General features: G+C 41.8%; 1 protein-coding gene and 1 pseudogene across 9 annotated transcripts in view; both read left to right on the top strand.

The window, feature by feature from the left end:
- Nucleotides 1-18,379, top strand: part of MAPKAP1 (MAPK associated protein 1) — a 273,352-nt gene that overhangs the window by 18,470 nt on the left and 236,503 nt on the right. The gene's annotated exons all lie outside the window — the stretch shown is intronic.
- LOC117074012 lies at nt 16,093-16,179 on the top strand (annotated as a pseudogene).

Raw genomic sequence — 18,379 nt, 5'->3', positions numbered from 1 at the left:
GCCAGGATGGTCTCGATCTCCTGACCTCGTGATCCGCCCGTCTCGGCCTCCCAAAGTGCTGGGATTACAGGCTTGAGCCACCGCGCCCGGCGAGTTTATAGTTTTATTTGTTGGCACTATCACACAACCCGTAAACTTCCCCCTTCTTAATCCTCCACATTCACTCGGTCACCAAGTTCTAGAAGTTTTTTTTGTTTGTTTGTTTGTTTTTTGAGACAGAGTCTTGCTCTGTTGCCCAGGCTGGAGTGCAGTGGCACGATCTCAGCTCACTGCAAGCTCCACCTCCCAGGTTCACACCGTTCTCCTGCCTCAGCCTCCCAACTAGCTGGGACTACAGGCGCCCGCCCCATGCCCGGCTAATTTTTTGTATTTTTAGTAGAGATGGGGCTTCACCGTGTTAGCCAGGATGGTCTCCATCTCCTGACCTGGTGATCCGCCTGCCTCAGCCTCCCAAAGTGCTGGGATTACAGGCGTGAGCCACTGCGCCCAGCCTCTACCAGTTTTTATCTCTTAAATATTTTGTGACTGTTTCTTGAATTCATATAACCATCTTTCACTGCCTTCAGATTTCATTATCTCCGGGCTATAGTCACAGCTTTATAACTAGTCTTCTGTTTTGTCCATCAAATTAATCTTCTATACAGCTGCCAGAGCAGTCTCTCTGTAATTCTAGTTAGCAACTTTGAACTCCATGTAATTTTAGTTACTAAATACGTGTTGTTCTGCTGTTTCTTGCTTCAGTGCCTTGTCTGATGCTGTGTCTTCTACCTCGAATATTGCCTTTTGCCCCCTCTTCCAACCTTGCAATTTCTCATCTTTGAAGATTCATCTTAGACCAGGAATAATAGCAGTAATAATAGTAAACAGTTGTAATGGTGCTTACCATGGGTCAGGCACTGAAGCACATAACATGTATTAATTCATTCAGTCCTCACAACAATCCTATGAGGCAGGCACTGAGCTTACTCCCATTTACAGATGAGGAAATAGAGACACAGAAGTTGTGACTTTATTAAGGTCCCACCGTGAGTGGCCAGGTCCGGGTTGGAAGCCAGGCAGCCTGAAGATGGTTTGCTTTCAGCCTCTCCTACGCACCCTCTCTCAACTTCTGCCATTCCCTTGACTTCCTCCACTGCAAAGGGTAGTTAGTTATCTTTTCTTTGCTTCTGCAATAACTCACACATGGCTTGATGTTTTTGTTTTAAGCATTTCTGAAACTTCTGAAATTTCTGATCAAGGAGCCAGGATTATAGATTGTTTAATTGCTGGTTCACTCTCTCTCTTTTTTTAACTATTAAGGTGGCTAAGTTGGAAGTGACTCCTTCCATTATTGTGATCTTAGTCTTCTCTGTGAAGCCTTGTCTGAATATCTAGTCTCATTTAGATATTTTTTCTTTGTGTCTCCATAGTACATTGTTTTTTTGAGATGGGGTTTTGCTCTTGTAGCCCAGGCTGGAGTGCAATGGCGCGACCTGGGCTCACTGTAACCTCCGCCTCCTGGGTTCAAGTGATTCTCCTGCCTCAGCCTCCTGAGTAGCTGGTGTTACAGGTGCCCACCACAATGCCCGACTAATTTTGTATTTTTTTTTAGTAGAGATGGGGTTTCACCTTGTTGGCCAGGCTGGTCTTGAACTCTTGACCTCAGGTGATCTGCCCGCCTCGGCCTCCCAGAGTGTTGGGATTACAGGCATGAGCCACCACGCCTGGCCCATAGTACGTTGTTATAGACTCCTCTAGCATTGTTCTCATTCTTCTTCTTCTTTTTTTTTTTTGAGATGGAATCTTGCTCTGTCGCCCAGGCTGGAGTGCAGTGGTGTGATCACGGCTCACTGCAACCTCCACCTCCCTGGTTCAAGTGATTCTCGTACCTCAGCCTCCCGAGTAGCTGGGATTATAGGCACCCACCACCACGCCCAGCTAATTTTTTGTAGAGATGGGGTTTCACCATGTTGGCCAGGCTGGTCTTGAACTCCTGACCTCAGGTGACCTGCCCGCCTCAGCCTCCCAAAGTGCTGGGATTACAGTTGTGAGCCACTGCGCCTGGTCTGTTCTTTATTGTGGCCATTTGTATACCTGTATTTAACCCCTTGTTTGACTGTAAGCCTCTTGGGAATAGGGACTATGACTTAGCACTTTATATGCCTAAACCTCAGCATGTAGTATGTATTCATGCTTATTGAATGAACTGATAAGTCTATGTATACCCATACCTAGACTTGTGTGTGAGGAGTGGAGTAAGAAGATTAAGATGAAGTGAGCTTAAGCTGGAAATGTGAGATAGCATATTGTAATGATTGGGAGCAGGATTCTGGAGCCAGGCTATCCTGACTCCACCTCTTACTAGTTGCGTGGCCTTGGACAAGTTTGTGCCTAAGTTTACTGATTTATAGAACATGAAGAATAGTAGAATCTACCTCATAGCTTTGTGAATGGCAAAAGTGCCTTTATTTTGTTTTTAAGAGATGAGGGTCTTACGGCTGGCTAATTTTTGTATTTTTTTGTGGAGATGGGGTTTTGCCATGTTGCCCAGGCTGGTTTTGAACTCCTGAGCTCAAGCGATCCGCCCACCTCTGCCTCCCAAAGTGTTGGGATTACAGGCGTGAGCCACCATGTCTGGGCTGAGAATTGATTATTCTATTTAAATTGTATGTTGTGGATCATTCCCACCCTAATTATAGTATTATAAGCAGAATGAAGCCAGTTCTGTTACATTATTCTCATGTTTGGTATACCGTGGTGATTTTAAAAATGAAGTAGTCTAGTTGGGCATGGTGGTTCATGCCTGTAATCCCCGTACTTTGGGAGGCCGAGGCCAGCAAATCACCTGAGTTCAGGAGTTCAAGACCAGCTTGGCCAACATGGTGAAACCCCGTCTCTACTAAAAATACAAAAAACTAGCCGGGCGAGGTGGCAGGCACCTGTAGTCCCAACTACTCGGGAGGCTGAAGCAGTAGAATGGCGTAAACCTGGGAGGCGGAGCTTGCAGTGAGCTGAGATCCGGCCACTGCACGCCAGCCTGGGCGACAGAGCAAGACTCCGTCTCAAAAAAAAAAAAAAACAAAATTAGCAGGGTGTGGTGGTGGGCGGCTGTAATCCCAGTTATTCAGGAGGCTGAGAGGTAGGAGAATTGCTTGAACCTGGGAGGTGGAGATTGCAGTGAGCCGAGATTGCACCATTGTAATCTAGCCTGGACGACAAGAGCAAAACTCCATCTCAAAAAAAAAGAAGAAAAAAAGTGAGATAGTCTAGAAGGTTCTGAGAAAATACTTAGCAAAGTTAACACAGTTTTGTTAGTAACAATAATAGCCATTATCATTTATTGAGATTATGAAAGCTCTATTCAAGTGAAAATACAAAGCACCATTCAAAGTTACATAAAAGTAGTTTGAGGATTATCTGCTGGTTTAGACTATCTCGTTGCTGTCTTCTCTTCATTAGGAGTTGAATTAATGAGTTTGACAGTTGACAGCTTATTTATTTTCCTTCCAAAAAGATATAGCTAGAATAGGAAAATCTTAGATTTATATAGTGCTTTTTAGCTTTCTGTAAATATTCTTTTAAAAAAAATTTTTGAGACAGGGTCTCACTCTGTTGCCCAAGCTGAAGTGCAGTGGCTCAATCATGCTCACTGTAACCTTGAATTCCTCAGCTCAAGTGATTCTCCCATCTCAGCCTGCCTCTTGAGTAGATGGAACTACAGGTATGTGCTCCCATGCCTGGTTAATTAAAAAAAAATTTTTTTTGTATAGGTGGGGTCTTGCTCCGTTGCCCCGGCTGGTCTCAAACTCCCAGCCTGAAGTGATTCTCCTGTCTCTGCCTCTCAAAGTGCTAGGATTTACAGGCATGAGCCACTGTGCCCAGCCTCTATTTTGTTTTATAGTAGCATCACTGTGAAATGGATAATAGGACACATATTATGGCTATTTCACTATAGAGGAAACAGAATCAGAAGCACTGACTCTCCTAAAGTCATCCCATAGCTAGTCTCTTTAACAGTGACAAATGTTAACTAATCCATAGTAGATGTCACTAATCCATAGCCTGTGACAGCAACGTGGAATTCTAGATGTGGCAACCCACTGTGCATTTTTATAATCACATTTTTATTTTCTGTTAATATTAAATAGTTTCTTTTATGATAACACTGAAGATAACTGTATTGTTTATCAATTTTAACTCTTGTAGTTATTGGAACCAATTTATATATATACTGGGATTAAAAAAAAAAAAAAGATGGGCTGGGCATGGTGGCTCAGGCCTGTAATCCTAGCACTTTGGGAGGCCGAGGTGGGTGGATCACCTGAGGTCAGGAGTTCGAGACCAGTCTCACCAACATCGTGAAACCCTGGCTCTACTAAACGTAGAAAAATTAGCCGGCCGTGGTGGTGGCGCCTGTAGTCCCAGCTACTGGAGAGGCTGAGGCAGGAGAATCACTTGAACCTGGGAGGTGGAGGTTGCAGCTGAGATCATGCCCCTGCACCTCAGCCTGGGCAACAGAGCAAGACTCTGTCTCTCAAAAAAAAAAAAAAGAAAAAAAAGAAAAAAAACCAAAAACGGCAATAATGCCTGTTCAGATCAGTCAGCGTGGTTTACCTTTGTAGAGAGTATACCGGCAACATCTTGATGCTATTACAATTCTTTGTCAAAAAAGAGATTCCTCGTGCCTCTGAGTTTGAACTACGGCACAGGTGTGGTAGAGGTAAAACATGCAATGAAATTCTGGTCGAGGGAAAACCATGTGAAGCAAAAACACCCAAAACCTTTTAGATGGGCTCCAGGATAAACCTTTCCCAGTCACATCCTCCTTTTCCTCCTCCACACAGTGACTGGAATGGAATTTAAGAGCTAAAAGGCCCTTCATATAGTTCAGCCATGCTGTTTAACAGATGTAAGAACAGATGAGGTTGAAAGAAGTCACTTGTACAAGGCCGTGTAGTTAGGTCCCTGAAATTTAGGTTTCCTGAGTTGATCTTTGCGGTAAAGTGTGTTGCTTTTCTTTTTGTTTTTTTTGAGACAGAGTGTTGCCTAGGCTGGAGTGCAGTGGTGTGATCTCGCCTCACTGTAAGCACCACCTCCCGGCTTCATGCCATTCTCCTGCCTCAGCCTCCCGAGTAGCTGGGACTACAGGCGCCCGCCACCTTGCCCGGCTAATTTTTTGTATTTTTAGTATAGATGAGGTTTCACCGTGTTAGCCAGGATGGTCTCGATCTCCTGACCTTGTGATCCGCCCGCCTCAGCCTCCCAAATTGCTGGGATTACAGGCGTGAGCCACCATGCCCGGCCCGTTCATTCATTAACATAGCAACCAGGGAGATCCTTTTAAATGTGAGATAGATAATTCACAATCCTCCAGTGACCCCTCATTTCACTTGGAGTAAAAGCTTAAGGCTTTGGGATGGCCTGTGAGGCCCTACAGACTCACCCCACTGTTTCAGATCTTATCTACTACTTGCTTCTTGGCGGACTCCTTGCTACTCCTTGAGCAGTGTGAGGCATGTTCCCTTCTGCTTGGCAGACCTATGCCCTGGAGTGTCTACATGGCTTGGTCTCTCACCTCCTTCAGGTGTTAAGTCAGATGTCACTTAAGTGAGGCATTCCTTGGCTATTTTCTTTACTGTTGCAACTCATGGCTCCATCCAGCATTATCCATTTCTTTCTCTGTGCTATTTTTCTTCATGGCACTTCTAACTCACTATATAATTTACTTCTTTGTCCTGTCATGAGGGCAGGACTTTGCCTTCTCTGCTGTGTTTTCTGCATCTAGAACAATGCCTGGCACACAGTAGGCATTCAGTAAATATTTGTTGAATGAATAAAATCAACAAACTCTTAGCGCCTTACTAACAGGCAATGTGCCGGGTTAATTATTTGGTAGAACTAGGAACGAAGTGTAGTGAAATGGCACATGAAAGGAGCAGGCCGGGTGCAGTGGCTCACATCTCTAATCTTAATGCCCTGGGAGGCCAAGGGGGAGGATCGCTGGAATCCAGGAATTCAAGACCAGTCTGGGCAATGTGGTGAGACCCTGTCTCTGCAAAAAATTAGCTGGGCGTGGTAGTGCGTGCTTCTAGTCCCAGCTACCTGAGCGGCCAAGATGGGAGGATTGCCTGAGCCTAGGAGTTGTTAAGGCTACCACTGAGTTGGATTTTGAATAATATGTTAGGAAGTAGTCAGCGGAAGAAGGGTGAAAAGGCTTCTTTGACTCTCCTTAGGGTAGATTAAAATTTCAGAAAACAGAGTTGAACTTTTTTAGCCCTTAGAAGGTTTGAGCGTAGATTTTAGTAGTAAAGTTCTATAGTTTCAGTACAAACAAAACAGTTTCGAGGGAGTTGAAAATTGCCACAGGTTTAGTGGCTTCAAACCCCACATTGTTGTGGGGTTTTTCAAGCTTGGCATTGTTCATATTGATATTTGGAGAGGTATAATTTTTTGTTGTGGGTGCTGCCTTGTGCATTGTACCATGTTTACTAGCGTCACTGGCATCTACCCACTGGCTACTAATAGCATCCATCTCTAGTTGTAACAACTGGAACTATCTCCAGATATTGATTGCTTAAATGTCTCTCGGGGAGAAAAACTGGCTTCCATTTGAACCATTACATTACTGTTGATGAGATCTTTAGCAAATTCACAAATGATTTGGGGAGATTTATACCTTAATGAAGTAACCATATTTGTGAATCTAGAATTGGGTAAAAAAATTTAAAATTGTTGATTCCTTAAAAATGATACTCGTGTAACTCACTGTAATGATGATAGAAATAAAGTGCTATTAAAATAGGTTGGACTCTGGGTCATATAGAAGGGGTTGCCAAGGACGAGATACTTCTGTTGGACTTACAAGAATAAGATTTGTATTGCGGAAGGGCACACCTGAAGTAAAGGAGTATCATTACCAAAGGCCAGCACATATTCAGTGCAGTCCTGGAAGTTGCATGATGGAGAGGGAAGAGGTAGTGAAACTGTGTTTTAGAGAGCCTTATGTGTTATATGTGAAGGGGTGTAGGCTTGTTTTCCTTCACTGTGCTGGATTCATTTTCTTTTGCTGCATAACAAATTACCACAAACTTATCTGCTTAAAACGATATTAATTTATGATTTCACCATGAGTCAGGAGTCATGGCTTCAGCTGAGTTTTGTGTTCATGCTCTCCAAGGGATGAAATTAAGGTGTCAGCTGACTATAGCCTCATCTAGAGGCTCACTCGGGAAAGATCTTCCAAGGTCTCTCAGGTGGTAGTGGAATTCGTTTCCTTGCGGTGATGTGACTGAGATGCTCCTTTTCATGCTAGTGGTTGGCCAGGACCATTTTCAGCTGCTAGAGGCTGCTCTCAGTTCCTTGCCATGTGTAATTCCATAACATAGCTGTTTGCTTCTTCAAGGCCAGCAAGAAGATATCTCTGGCTTAGAATCACTCTCTTCAGTTGGCTAAGATGGAGTCTTATATAATGGAAAGTAATCAAGGAAGTGACTGTCTCATCACCTTTGCCATGTTTTATTGGCTAGAAAGAAGCAAGTGAGATTCCACCCACACTCAAGGGGAGGGGAAAACAGAAAGGGGCAAGAATTTAAGCTGGGCACAGTGGCTCATGCCTGTAATCCCAGCACTTTGGGAGGCTGAGGTGGGTGGATCGCCTGAGGTCAGGAGTTTGAGACCAGCCTGCCCAACATAGTGAAATCCCATCTCTACTAAAAATACAAAAAATTAGCTGGGCTTGGTGGTGGTGGGCACCTGTAATCCCAGCTACTAGGGAGACTGAAGCAGGAGAATTGCTTGAACCTGGGAGGCAGAGGTTGCAGTGAGCTGAGATCACGCCATTGCACTCCAGCCTGGGCAACAAGAGCAAAACTGCGTCTCAAAAAAAAAAAAAAAAAAAAAGAATTTAAAATTCTATCTACTGGGTCCACCCTCAGAAGATCCGTGAAGGCAGTGGCCAAAAGTCTTTATTTTTGCTCAGCAATGTATCTTTGGTGCCCAGCATGTGGTAAGTGCCTTATAGATATTTGTCAAATGAATGAAACCAGTGAATGAATATTTGGTAGACAGTTGAGTGCTATTTACAGCTTAAGCTCCTAAACTGGTAATTTCATGTGGAGAAACAGTCTAGTTGCTTTGGCATTATTTATATTCTTCACTTTAGGTAAAACTAGTAAACATTTTGACCTGATATCTTAAAGTAAAACCTAAAATTGTGTGTTTTCACAAGTGTCAATCGAATCTATTATGTCAGAGAGACAACACCCATTGGAAAAATAATTTAGGTGCTACATTGTACCAAACTGGCAGAGTTCTTGTAACAGCTGGAAATATTGGCAGGTTTGAAGTTTTGGGGGTGCTGAGTGGTTAGGTTGTTTGAAGTTTCACAGCTATTGCTAGCACATAAACATTATTTCAAAACACTTTGAAAATACACATTGTTTTATAACAGCTGAATAACAATATTTTATTCTAACTTGTGCTTAGAACTTTATAGTTTAGTGTGGTTTATACTTAACAGTTCTTCAACCTTATAGGAAACATCTTTTGAGTATAATTTAGAGTTTTGAGTCCGTTGATAAAGTGCCATTTTATCTATACAAAATGACATTTCTGACACCAAAGTCTGTGTTTTTCCACTAGATCCGTGCTGTTCAACTGGGGTTAAGAGAGTCCTAGGGTGTACTGGAAGCTACAAAGTAACCGTGGTACATTTTCCTGAAGTATCAGTTTTAGTGGTGTATTTGAAGATAAACATTTTTTTTCCTGTTAAAGCAAACATGGGGTTGGGGGGGGGGCCACAGTGGCTCATGCCTGTAATCCCAGCTCTTTGGGATGCCAAAGTGGGAGGGGATCACTTGAGCCCAGGAGTTTGAGACTAGCCTGGGGAAGATGACTAGACTCTTGTCTCTGCAAAACCATTTAAAAATTAGCTGGGTGTGGTGGTGCTTGCCTGCAATCCCAGGCTGGCGTGGGAGGATCGCTTGAGCCTGGGAAGTCAAGGCTGCAGTGAGCTGTGGTCACACCACTGCACTCCAGCCTAGGTGACAGAGTGAGACCCTGTCTCTGTAAACAAACAAACATATATAGGTGCAGTGTAGTATAAAATAGAATACAAAATATGAATGAATTCTAAAAATAAATTCTTATGGCATGTTACTGTAGGTGGCTCCCTTAGGTTGTCTCATACCTTGATTTATGGTCACTGTCCAATGCCCTTCAGGTGTGTCCGTGGAGAAGTTTGAGAGTCACTCTGCCAGGTTCTTTTTAACTGGATCTTGGCAGATGTAAGATTCTGAGGCATTTCAGGTGGAGGTTAGTGGCATAAGACAAGAAAATCAGGGATCAGGGTTCCTTTGTCTGAGGGAGACATTTGATAGAAGAAGAGACCTTGACTCCTGGTAGGTTAGTGGGAGACTTGTCCCTGATGACTTAATCACTCACGGGGCCTCAGCAGGACAGCTGGAATGACAGAGATGGCTGAGCTTCTTTCTCCACAGTCTTTTATCCCTGACTTTTTCCCATAATTCAGAAGTGTTCCAGAGAAGGCCAGGGAAGAAGCTGCAAGTGCTGTTGAGGCCAAGGTTCAGAATTTCCACAACATTCCTTTCCGTATATTCTGTTGGTCAAAGCAACTTGCAATGTGAGCCCAGATTCAAGGGATGGGGAAATAGACTCCACCTCTTGATGGGAGGAGCTTCAACAATTGTGGTCTTAAAAAATCTACCTTGTCTCCTTGGGCAAGATACTTAACTCCTTTAAGCCTTAGTTTTGTTTGTTTTTAAATCTATAAAATGAGGATAGTATCAATACCTACCTCCTGAAGTGGCTGTAAGGATTAAATATGTTGTTACATGAAAAGTGATTAGTACATCTCCTGGTAAGAACACTGTAAATGTCAACTGTTACTGTTTCACTTGTGTTTCTGCCTAATGAAAGTATAGCTATCCTTAAATTCCTCTGCCTTCCTTCCTGAAGTCTTCTGTGATGTTCCTGTCTCTTGGAAAATATATTGTCTTAATATCTCATTTGGTGGCGGGTTTATCTTGCTTTAGGTTATTGTTCCCTATGTGTATGACATGGCTCCTCTGCTGAAGTTTGTAAGTAAACTTCTGGAGGGGGCAGGCCAGTATTTATACAATTTTTCATTTAGTACTGAGATGGTTTTGTGAATGAATCTCATCCAAAATAAGACAAATCATTTCTGTTGTTTTAATCTAGTAAGCACTTTTAGTCAAAATATGGAAATAAAAATGTAAAAAGAAGCAGCAAACTCTCCAGATATATGGTCTCACTATTTACTGCTTAATGAAATTGGGCATATTCACATGGAGAAGATTTTAATTCCCTGAGGGGAAAAAAGCTCAATTTTTGCTAGTCTAAAAAATAAATGAACGTTTAATTTAGAGTTAAATTGGAGAGAGTTAGACAAAGAGATTTAAAAGCAATAAAGTGTGTTTTATTTTAATGGTCACTTCAATTATTTTCAAATTCCAGGAGGTATGAATTCTGAGCTTTAACTAGATCAAGGAATATTGAAATCTTAGTAAAAAAAATAAAAAGGAGGGTCTGTTGGTTTTTATAAATGGAAGACGTTGTATATAATAAAAAGCCTTTTTTTTTTCCCTCACTTGTAATCATTCCTTGTTGTGGGAAATAAATGTGAGTGTTCCTATGACACGTTTAAGGACTCCTATACAGGTATTAGCTTTAACTCGCCCTGTGCTAATAGTGTGAAGTCAGGGTACAGTGTGGAAAGGTAAAAAAAAAAAAAAATCTCGCATCTGCTGTTACATGTTGTTAACTCCCTCAGCAGACGTTAAATCATTTCAAGTACAATAATAGTGTGGGAGGTAAATTAACTAACCATTAACAGTCTTATAAATACACAATTAACATGCCAACATTTATATGGCACATTGATGGGGCAGCAGTAATTTTTGATTGGGAGTTTGCAGACCTTTGAGAAGCCTCAGGCTGTTGCCTATTCTGACAAGTTTTCACAGATTGCAGGTGAGAGGGTGGGAAGTCTGCTGAGCAGAGGGAAGTGAGCGGGGAGTGTTTTGAAAAAGTCCAGGAAGGGGGATTTCCTTCTAACCGTTGGATAGATGTGAGCATTGTAAGTCGTGTTGTTGCCTATCTCAGGTCCTTAGAGACTGAAGAAGTATAGGGCAGGCTTGTTTGCTTGTAGTGAGTTATTTGAAGAAATAGAATATTTCAGGTATAGACTTGAACTGAAGGTATATGAGTCACTAGGGATTTTAAAAAATATTCTTAGACGTAACTAGATATTTAAAGTAAACCCTTCCTCTGTGATTTCAGGTCAACAATGAGATGATCACTGAAGTTCCTTTCTTGTGTGAAATTTTGTGACTTTTATTTTTTTGAACAACCATTACATGCACTGATAGTTTCTTGCTATTGTACAAGCACCATTGTTGTTAGTGGAGGGGAGCTAAGGGTTTATTGCATAACACATTTGCTCTCTTATGTCTTTCACAGAGACCCATGGGAGAAATTTCTCTCAGGCTTTAGGACCAAATAAGTACAACAGGCTTTTAAAAAGTCATGTTCGGCCAGGCGCAGTGGCTCACACCTGTAATCCCTGCACTTTGGGAGACTGAGGTGAGGGGATCACCTGAGGTTAGGAGTTCGAGACCAGCCTGGCCAACATGGTGAAACCCTGTATCCACTAAAAATACAAAAATTAGTGGGGCCTGGTGGTGCACACTTGTAATCCCAGCCACTCAGGAGGCTGAGGCAGGAGAATCGCTTGAACCAGGGAGGCAGAAGTTGCAGTTAGCCAAGATTGCACTACTGCACTCCAGCCTGGGCGACAATGCGAGACTCCGTCTCAAAAAAAAAAAAAAATTGTGTTCATTATGACTATTCTAACTTTGTCCCTCTTTGTTTTGAGAGGCCTTGTGGTGTAGCTATTAAGATCGCAAGCTCTTGAATTTGATTTTTAGTTCTATGTATTAGCTGTCTGGCTTTGGGCAAGTTTCGTAACCTTTCATTTTCTCAGTTTTTTTCTTTTTTTCTTTTTTTTTTTTTTGAGACGGAGTCTCGCTCTGTGGCCCAGGCTGGAGTGCAGTGGCTGGACCTCAGCTCACTGTAAGCTCCGCCTCCTGGGTTCACGCCGTTCTCCTGCCTCAGCCTCCCGAGTAGCTGGGACTACAGGCGCCCGCCACCTTGCCCGGCTAGTTTTTGTTTTTGTATTTTTTAGTAGAGACGGGGTTTCACCGTGTTAGCCAGGATGGTCTTGATCTCCTGACCTCGTGATCTGCCCGTCTCGGCCTCCCAAAGTGCTGGGATTACAGGCGTGAGCCACCGCGCCCGGCCTCAGTTTTTTTCATAAGCCATTATAAATAAAGTTTGGAAATGAGTGTATATAAAATTGTCCAAAATTATATTAAGACGTATGCCCATCAAAACCTACTAAAAATTATTCCCATGTTTAGAGCATGTTCCCAGTCCCCACAGGCAGGTTTCATGATCATTAGTGAACACAGACGGGTATGTAATCTGGGAACAGTATCCAAAGTGCATCTGAAACCACCCTTAGCACTTAGTAGAAACTTAGTAAATATTTGTTGAATATTTATTCATTTGAAGTATAAAAGGAAATCCACCCAGTATATTAAGAATTCATCTGTTGGCCTGGCATAGTGGCTCACGCCTGTAATCCCAGCACTTTAGTAGGCCAAGACTTGTAGATCACTTGAGCCTAGGAGTTCAAGACCAGCCTGGGCAATGTGATAAAACCCCATTTCTACAGAAAATACAAAAAGTAGCCAGGCGTGGTGGTGTGAGCCTTTAGTCCCAGCTACTTGGGAGGCTGAGGTGGGAGAATCGCCTGAATCTGGGAAGTTGAAGCTACAGTGAGCTGTGACTGTGCCTCTGCACTTCTGCCTGGGCGATGGGAATGAGGCCTTGTCTCAAAAAAAAAAAAAATTTGTTGTGTTATTTTGGGACATCTCTTTCTTCTATGTGTGGCTATCCCTATTGCTTCCATTTTTAGTAAAACAAATCTTTATGCTTTAAAGAACGTGGTGTTAAAAAGTGTGAGAAAGAAGCTGTGAAAAGTGGGAAAGCTTAGGCAAGGTGATATTATTTATCTGTGATCTAAAGGTATACTAAAAGGTCTATCTTATTTTATTATTATTATTATTTTTGAGACAGAATCTCACTCTGTCGCCCAGGCTGGAATGCAGTGGCAATTTCGGCTCACTGCAACCTCCGCCTGCCAGGTTCAAGAGATTTCCATGCCTCAGCCTCCCAAGTAGCTGGGACTATAGGCACGCACCACCACACCCCCCTCATTTTTATATTTTCAGTAGAGATGGGATTTCACCATGTTGGCAAGGCTAGTGTCAAACTCCTGACCTCAGGTGATCCACCCGCCTTGGCCCCCCCAAAGTGTTGGGATTACAGGCATAAGCCACTGTACCCGGCCTTATTATTTTCTTGAGATGGAGTCTTGCTTCGTTGCCCAGGCTGGAGGGCAGTGGCGCCGTCTCGGCTCAGCTCTGCCTCCTGGGTTCAAGCGATTCTTCCACCTTAGCCTCCTCGCCCAGCTAATTTTTGTATTTTTAGTAGAGATGGGGTTTCACATGTTGACCTGTTGATTGGTCTCAAACTCCTGACCACAAGTGATCCGCCCGCCTCGGCCTCCCGAAGTGCTGGGATTACAGTTGTGAGCCACTGCACCTGGCCAAAAAAGTCTGACTGTCTCAGAGAATCGAGTTGGTAACATTCAGGGAAGGCATTCAAGGCCTGAAGAGACAGCATTTGTGAAAGTGTAGAATAGCATTTCTAAACCTTGTTCTGTGAAATGCTGTTATACACTGATATGTTTTAGTATTCCTATAGAAAACAATATTTATGGATAAAGTAAGTTTGGGATATATTGTGTTACTAGGTTCCTCCCTCTTGGAGAGTCACAATACACAGAGTATATAATTTTTTTTTTTCTTTGAGACAGAGTCTCGCTCTGTTGCCCAGGCTGGAGTGCAGTGGGACTACAGGCGCCCGCCACCTCGCCTGGCTAATTTTTTTTTTTTTGTATTTTTAGTAGAGACGGGGTTTCACCATATTAGCCAGGATGGTCTTGATCTCCTGACCTCGTGATTTGCCCGCCTCGGCCTCCCAAAGAGCTGGGATTACAGGCGTGAGCCACCGCGCCCGGCCTACACAGAGTACATAATGTAAAAGTTTTGGGAAGTCCTGTGATAAAAGAGCAAGAAGAAAACCTCTTTAACTTGGTTGAATCTGGTGTTTCCTAGACTTATTTTAAAACTTAAAAATTTTAAATGGTGGTAAAATATACATGGTATAAATGAGATGTAAAATTTACCTTTTTTTTTTTTTTTTTTTGAGACGGAGTCTTGCTCTGTTGCCCAGGCTGGGGTGCAGTGGCCGGATCTCAGCTCACTGCAAGCTCCGCCTCCTGGGTTTATGCCATTCTCCTGCCTCAGCCGCCCGAGTAGCTGGGACTACAGGCGCCCGCCACCTCACCCGGCTAGTTTTTTGTATTTTTTAGTAGAGACGGGGTTTCACCATGTTAGCCAGGATGGTCTTGATCTCTTGACCTCGTGATCTGCCCGTCTCGGCCTCCCAAAGTGCTGGGATTACAGGCTTGAGCCACCGCGCCTGGCCAAAATTTACCATTTTAACCATTTTTAAATGTGTAGTTCATTGGCATTACATACATTCACATTATGGTGCAACCATCACCATTGTCCATTTCCGTAACTTTTCCATCTCCCCAAACTGAAATGTACCCATTAAATACTTTTTCCTCATTACTCCCTTCCTCCATCCCCTAGCAACTGTAGTTAGATTTTCTGTCAGTTTGACTACTTTAGGTACCTCGTATCAATGGGATCATACAGTACTTGTCCTTTTGCAACTGACTTATTTCACTTAGCATAATGTTCTCAAGGTTCATCTATGTTGTAATGTGTCAGAATTTCCTGTATTTGAAGGCTGAATAATATTCCATCATTTGTATATACTACATTTTGTTCATCCTCTACCATGTATTATTAATCGCTGCTTATTATTGTGTTATATGTATATGTCGTGGCATATGTGTACTATTGTAGGCTCCTTTTACATTTTCAGTATTACAAATTACTCTGAGATAAATACTTTACACAGTTATCTCCTTAGAACAAATCCTAGAGGTAGGAGTGCCCAGATAGTATTCATGTTTTATATTTTGGTAAATATTACCAAATTACCTTCTAAAAAGTCCCAGTTTTCATTCCTTCATATTGTGCATGAGAGTGCCCATTTCTCTGAACCCTTGCCAGAGTTAGATTTTTAAAAATCTTTTTGATTTTTGCACAACTGATCAGAGAGTATGATTTGTTTTTATCCCTGATCTGAATGTCTTTGTCTTGGAAATCAAACGTAGCTCTTTGGGAGATTTTTACAAATATTCTTTTGGGTTTTGAAAAGTAGTCTTGTTAGAATAAGTTGATAGTGCTCCAAGGTGACAATTTTGAAGGGTACATTGAAGAGATGCTCTTGTATTAAGAAAAAAAGGCAATTCTTTATTTATAATCACACACTTACACCTGGCACATTCATATATGACTTATCTCTGCAATGAAACTGAATAGTCCTTGGAAGTTAGACAGCAACATTTATTGAACTCCTGCCATGTGTAACAGCCTTTGTTGCCAGAAGGAATATGGTGTCATGGACCCTGTCCTTGTGGAACTTATAGTCTAAGTCTCTAAGTACACGTAACGGGAGGTAAAAAGTGACATACACAATAATATGTTTTCTGGGGCAGTCCTGTGGGAGTTCCATATCAGAGTTGGTAGGGAATCAATATTTTTGGAATGAATCATACAGCTTCCTTAATGTATGAAGCCATAGTGTACTAATAGAGAAGATATCTGCTGTTGTTGAGGCATTTGTTCTGGAAGGATAAAGTTGGGGAGTTGGTGTGTGCCTTCAGAAGTGTTTGCCTGTTCCTCTTGTCTTCAAAAGAAGTGATCTGTTTCCCTAGAACAGATTTTATTGAGGGTACTTCAGTATACTTTTGTCACTTTGCCTTTTGCCATTTGACTTTTTGGTGCTAGAACACCTACTAAATGTGTGATCGCTTCTCAGCCTTTTGGCTAAGATCAAGTGTATTAAATGTGTGATTTCTCATTAAAGCCCTTATTTTTGCAAGGGAGAACTATTCAGTATGAATTTGAAAGCACCTTCCTCTCTACTGGTGACTAGTTGCCTTCCTTTCATGCAAGGAGGAAGGCGTATTGTGATTGCTATAGAAGGATGTTTGCAGCTCTGATCTGTGATACTATGATTCCATAAATACTCTCATTTATAAATAAATCTTTGGTGTATACATTTTTTATGGTTATAGAGAAGTTCATATTTTTACAAGTGAAATTTAAATGCTCACTGTTAATTTTGTATTTTTTTCCTGATCAATATCCTTAAAGTGGTAGATTGACACTAATATTTCAGGGACCAGATATCTCAGAAATTTGGTGCTTAAAAGAATCCCATGGTATTAGGAGAGATACTAGGTCTGTATTAGGGTATTAACTTTTTGATTCAGGGATACTTTACTCACCTTTGCATTTCGCAGTAGCCTCACAGTAAAATAAGTACTCAAGGAGTATATTAAGAGGGGAAAAAGTGAAGATTAATGTAATTCGCTTGATTAGAGATGCTTCTCAGTTAAATTTCTTTTTAATCTCAGTATCTTTATTTTAAGACCCACTATATGATGTCAACAGAATGATGTGTTTCCAGACAGCAATTTTTAAAACCTTAGTTAGCTGTAAGGATTTATTAGCTAGATTTCCTCTCTGTGTTCCATTTCTAGAAGAAACAGATTACAAGAAAATCTGGTGTTATAAGTCCTTCTAAAAGTAAATATCTTCTAGGACTGTTCCTGGAAACATGGTCAATCCAGCTTTCATATTCCTTGTACTTCGCAACGATTTTGCAGGGACAGGGAACTCACTCAGATGACTTGCAGTGTCCTCTATCACAAAGGAAGCACAGACTTCTTTTATGTGCCATGAACTTATAAGACAGATGGGATATTGACCTATTTTAGGACTACTTTAAGCAAGACTTGATAGTTGAAATTATTGATATTTTTATCATATTAATAGCTAACATTTATTTAATTACATGCCGTGTATTTTTTTGAGCACTTTACCTGCAATATCTCCTACATATCCTCTCATTCCTGAAGCTTCCATTTTATAAATGAAGGAAAAAAAAAAGGAGGCTCAAAAAGGTTAAGTATTTTGACCGAGATCTTATAGCTAACAAGTAATAGGGCCAGGATTCGAACCTTTCTGTCTCTAGGGCCTGGTACCTAACCATTGTTCTGCAATATTTTCTTTGTTGAGTATTTTCACTTAGCTGAGAGGGTGCTATCTTGTTACTAGAATAAATATTATTACAGTGTTTTTTGTTTGTTTTGTTTTGTTTTAGAAGACAGGGTCTCACTATGTCACTCAGGCTGGAGTGCAATGGTGCAATCATAGCTCACTACAGCCTTGAATGCTGTGGCTCAGGTGATCCCCCTACCTCAGCTCATGAGTAGCTAGGACTACAGTCACATCCCACCATGCCCAGCTAATTAAAAAATAATAAATATATATATATTTTGTAGAGATAGAGTCTTTCTTACATTGCCCATGTTGGTCTTGAACTCCTGGACTCAAGCAGTCCTCCTGCCTTGGCCTCCCAAAGGGTTGAGAGTACGGGTGTGAATCACTGTGCCCAGCCTCATTACAGTTTTAACAGGACTGAGGAAGCAGTTTTTATAATTAAGTTTCTAAAATGAGAAACTGATCGTATAGTAGGTAGTTTTGATTATAAGTTTTATTTTAAAAACACAGGCCGGGCATGGTGGCTCACCCCTGTGATTGCAGCACTTTGGGAGGCCAAGGCGGGCAGATCAACTGAGGTTGGGAGTTTGAGACCAGCCTGACCAACATGAAGAAACCCTGTTTCTACTAAAAATACGAAATTAGCCAGGCATGGTGGTGCATCCCTGTAGTCCCTGCTACACAGGAGTCTGAGGCAGGAGAATCACTTGAACCCGGGAGGTGGAGGTTGCGATGAGCCAAGATGGCCCCACTGCACTCCAGCCTGGGCAACAAAAGTGATACTCTGTCTCAGAAAAAACAAAACAACAACAAAAATCACAGTACTATCTTGAAAGGAAAATACATTCATTAAGCAAAATTAATTTGGTGGTACATTTTTATAAAACCCCTAGTAACTCAGAAAGCATTGTCTCTGCCCTTTTAAACACTTCACAACCATGTGACAGGAGGGGAAATATAAACTGATGAAATACAGTTTTGTACTTTAGCACATCATTTGAGGAAAATACAACTTGTTTCCCCAT

The sequence above is a fragment of the Trachypithecus francoisi genome, unplaced genomic scaffold, assembly GCF_009764315.1.
Source record: "Trachypithecus francoisi isolate TF-2019V2 unplaced genomic scaffold, Tfra_2.0 Contig01585, whole genome shotgun sequence".
Lineage (NCBI taxonomy): Eukaryota > Metazoa > Chordata > Mammalia > Primates > Cercopithecidae > Trachypithecus > Trachypithecus francoisi.
This window is presented reverse-complemented; position numbering and strand designations above follow the sequence as displayed.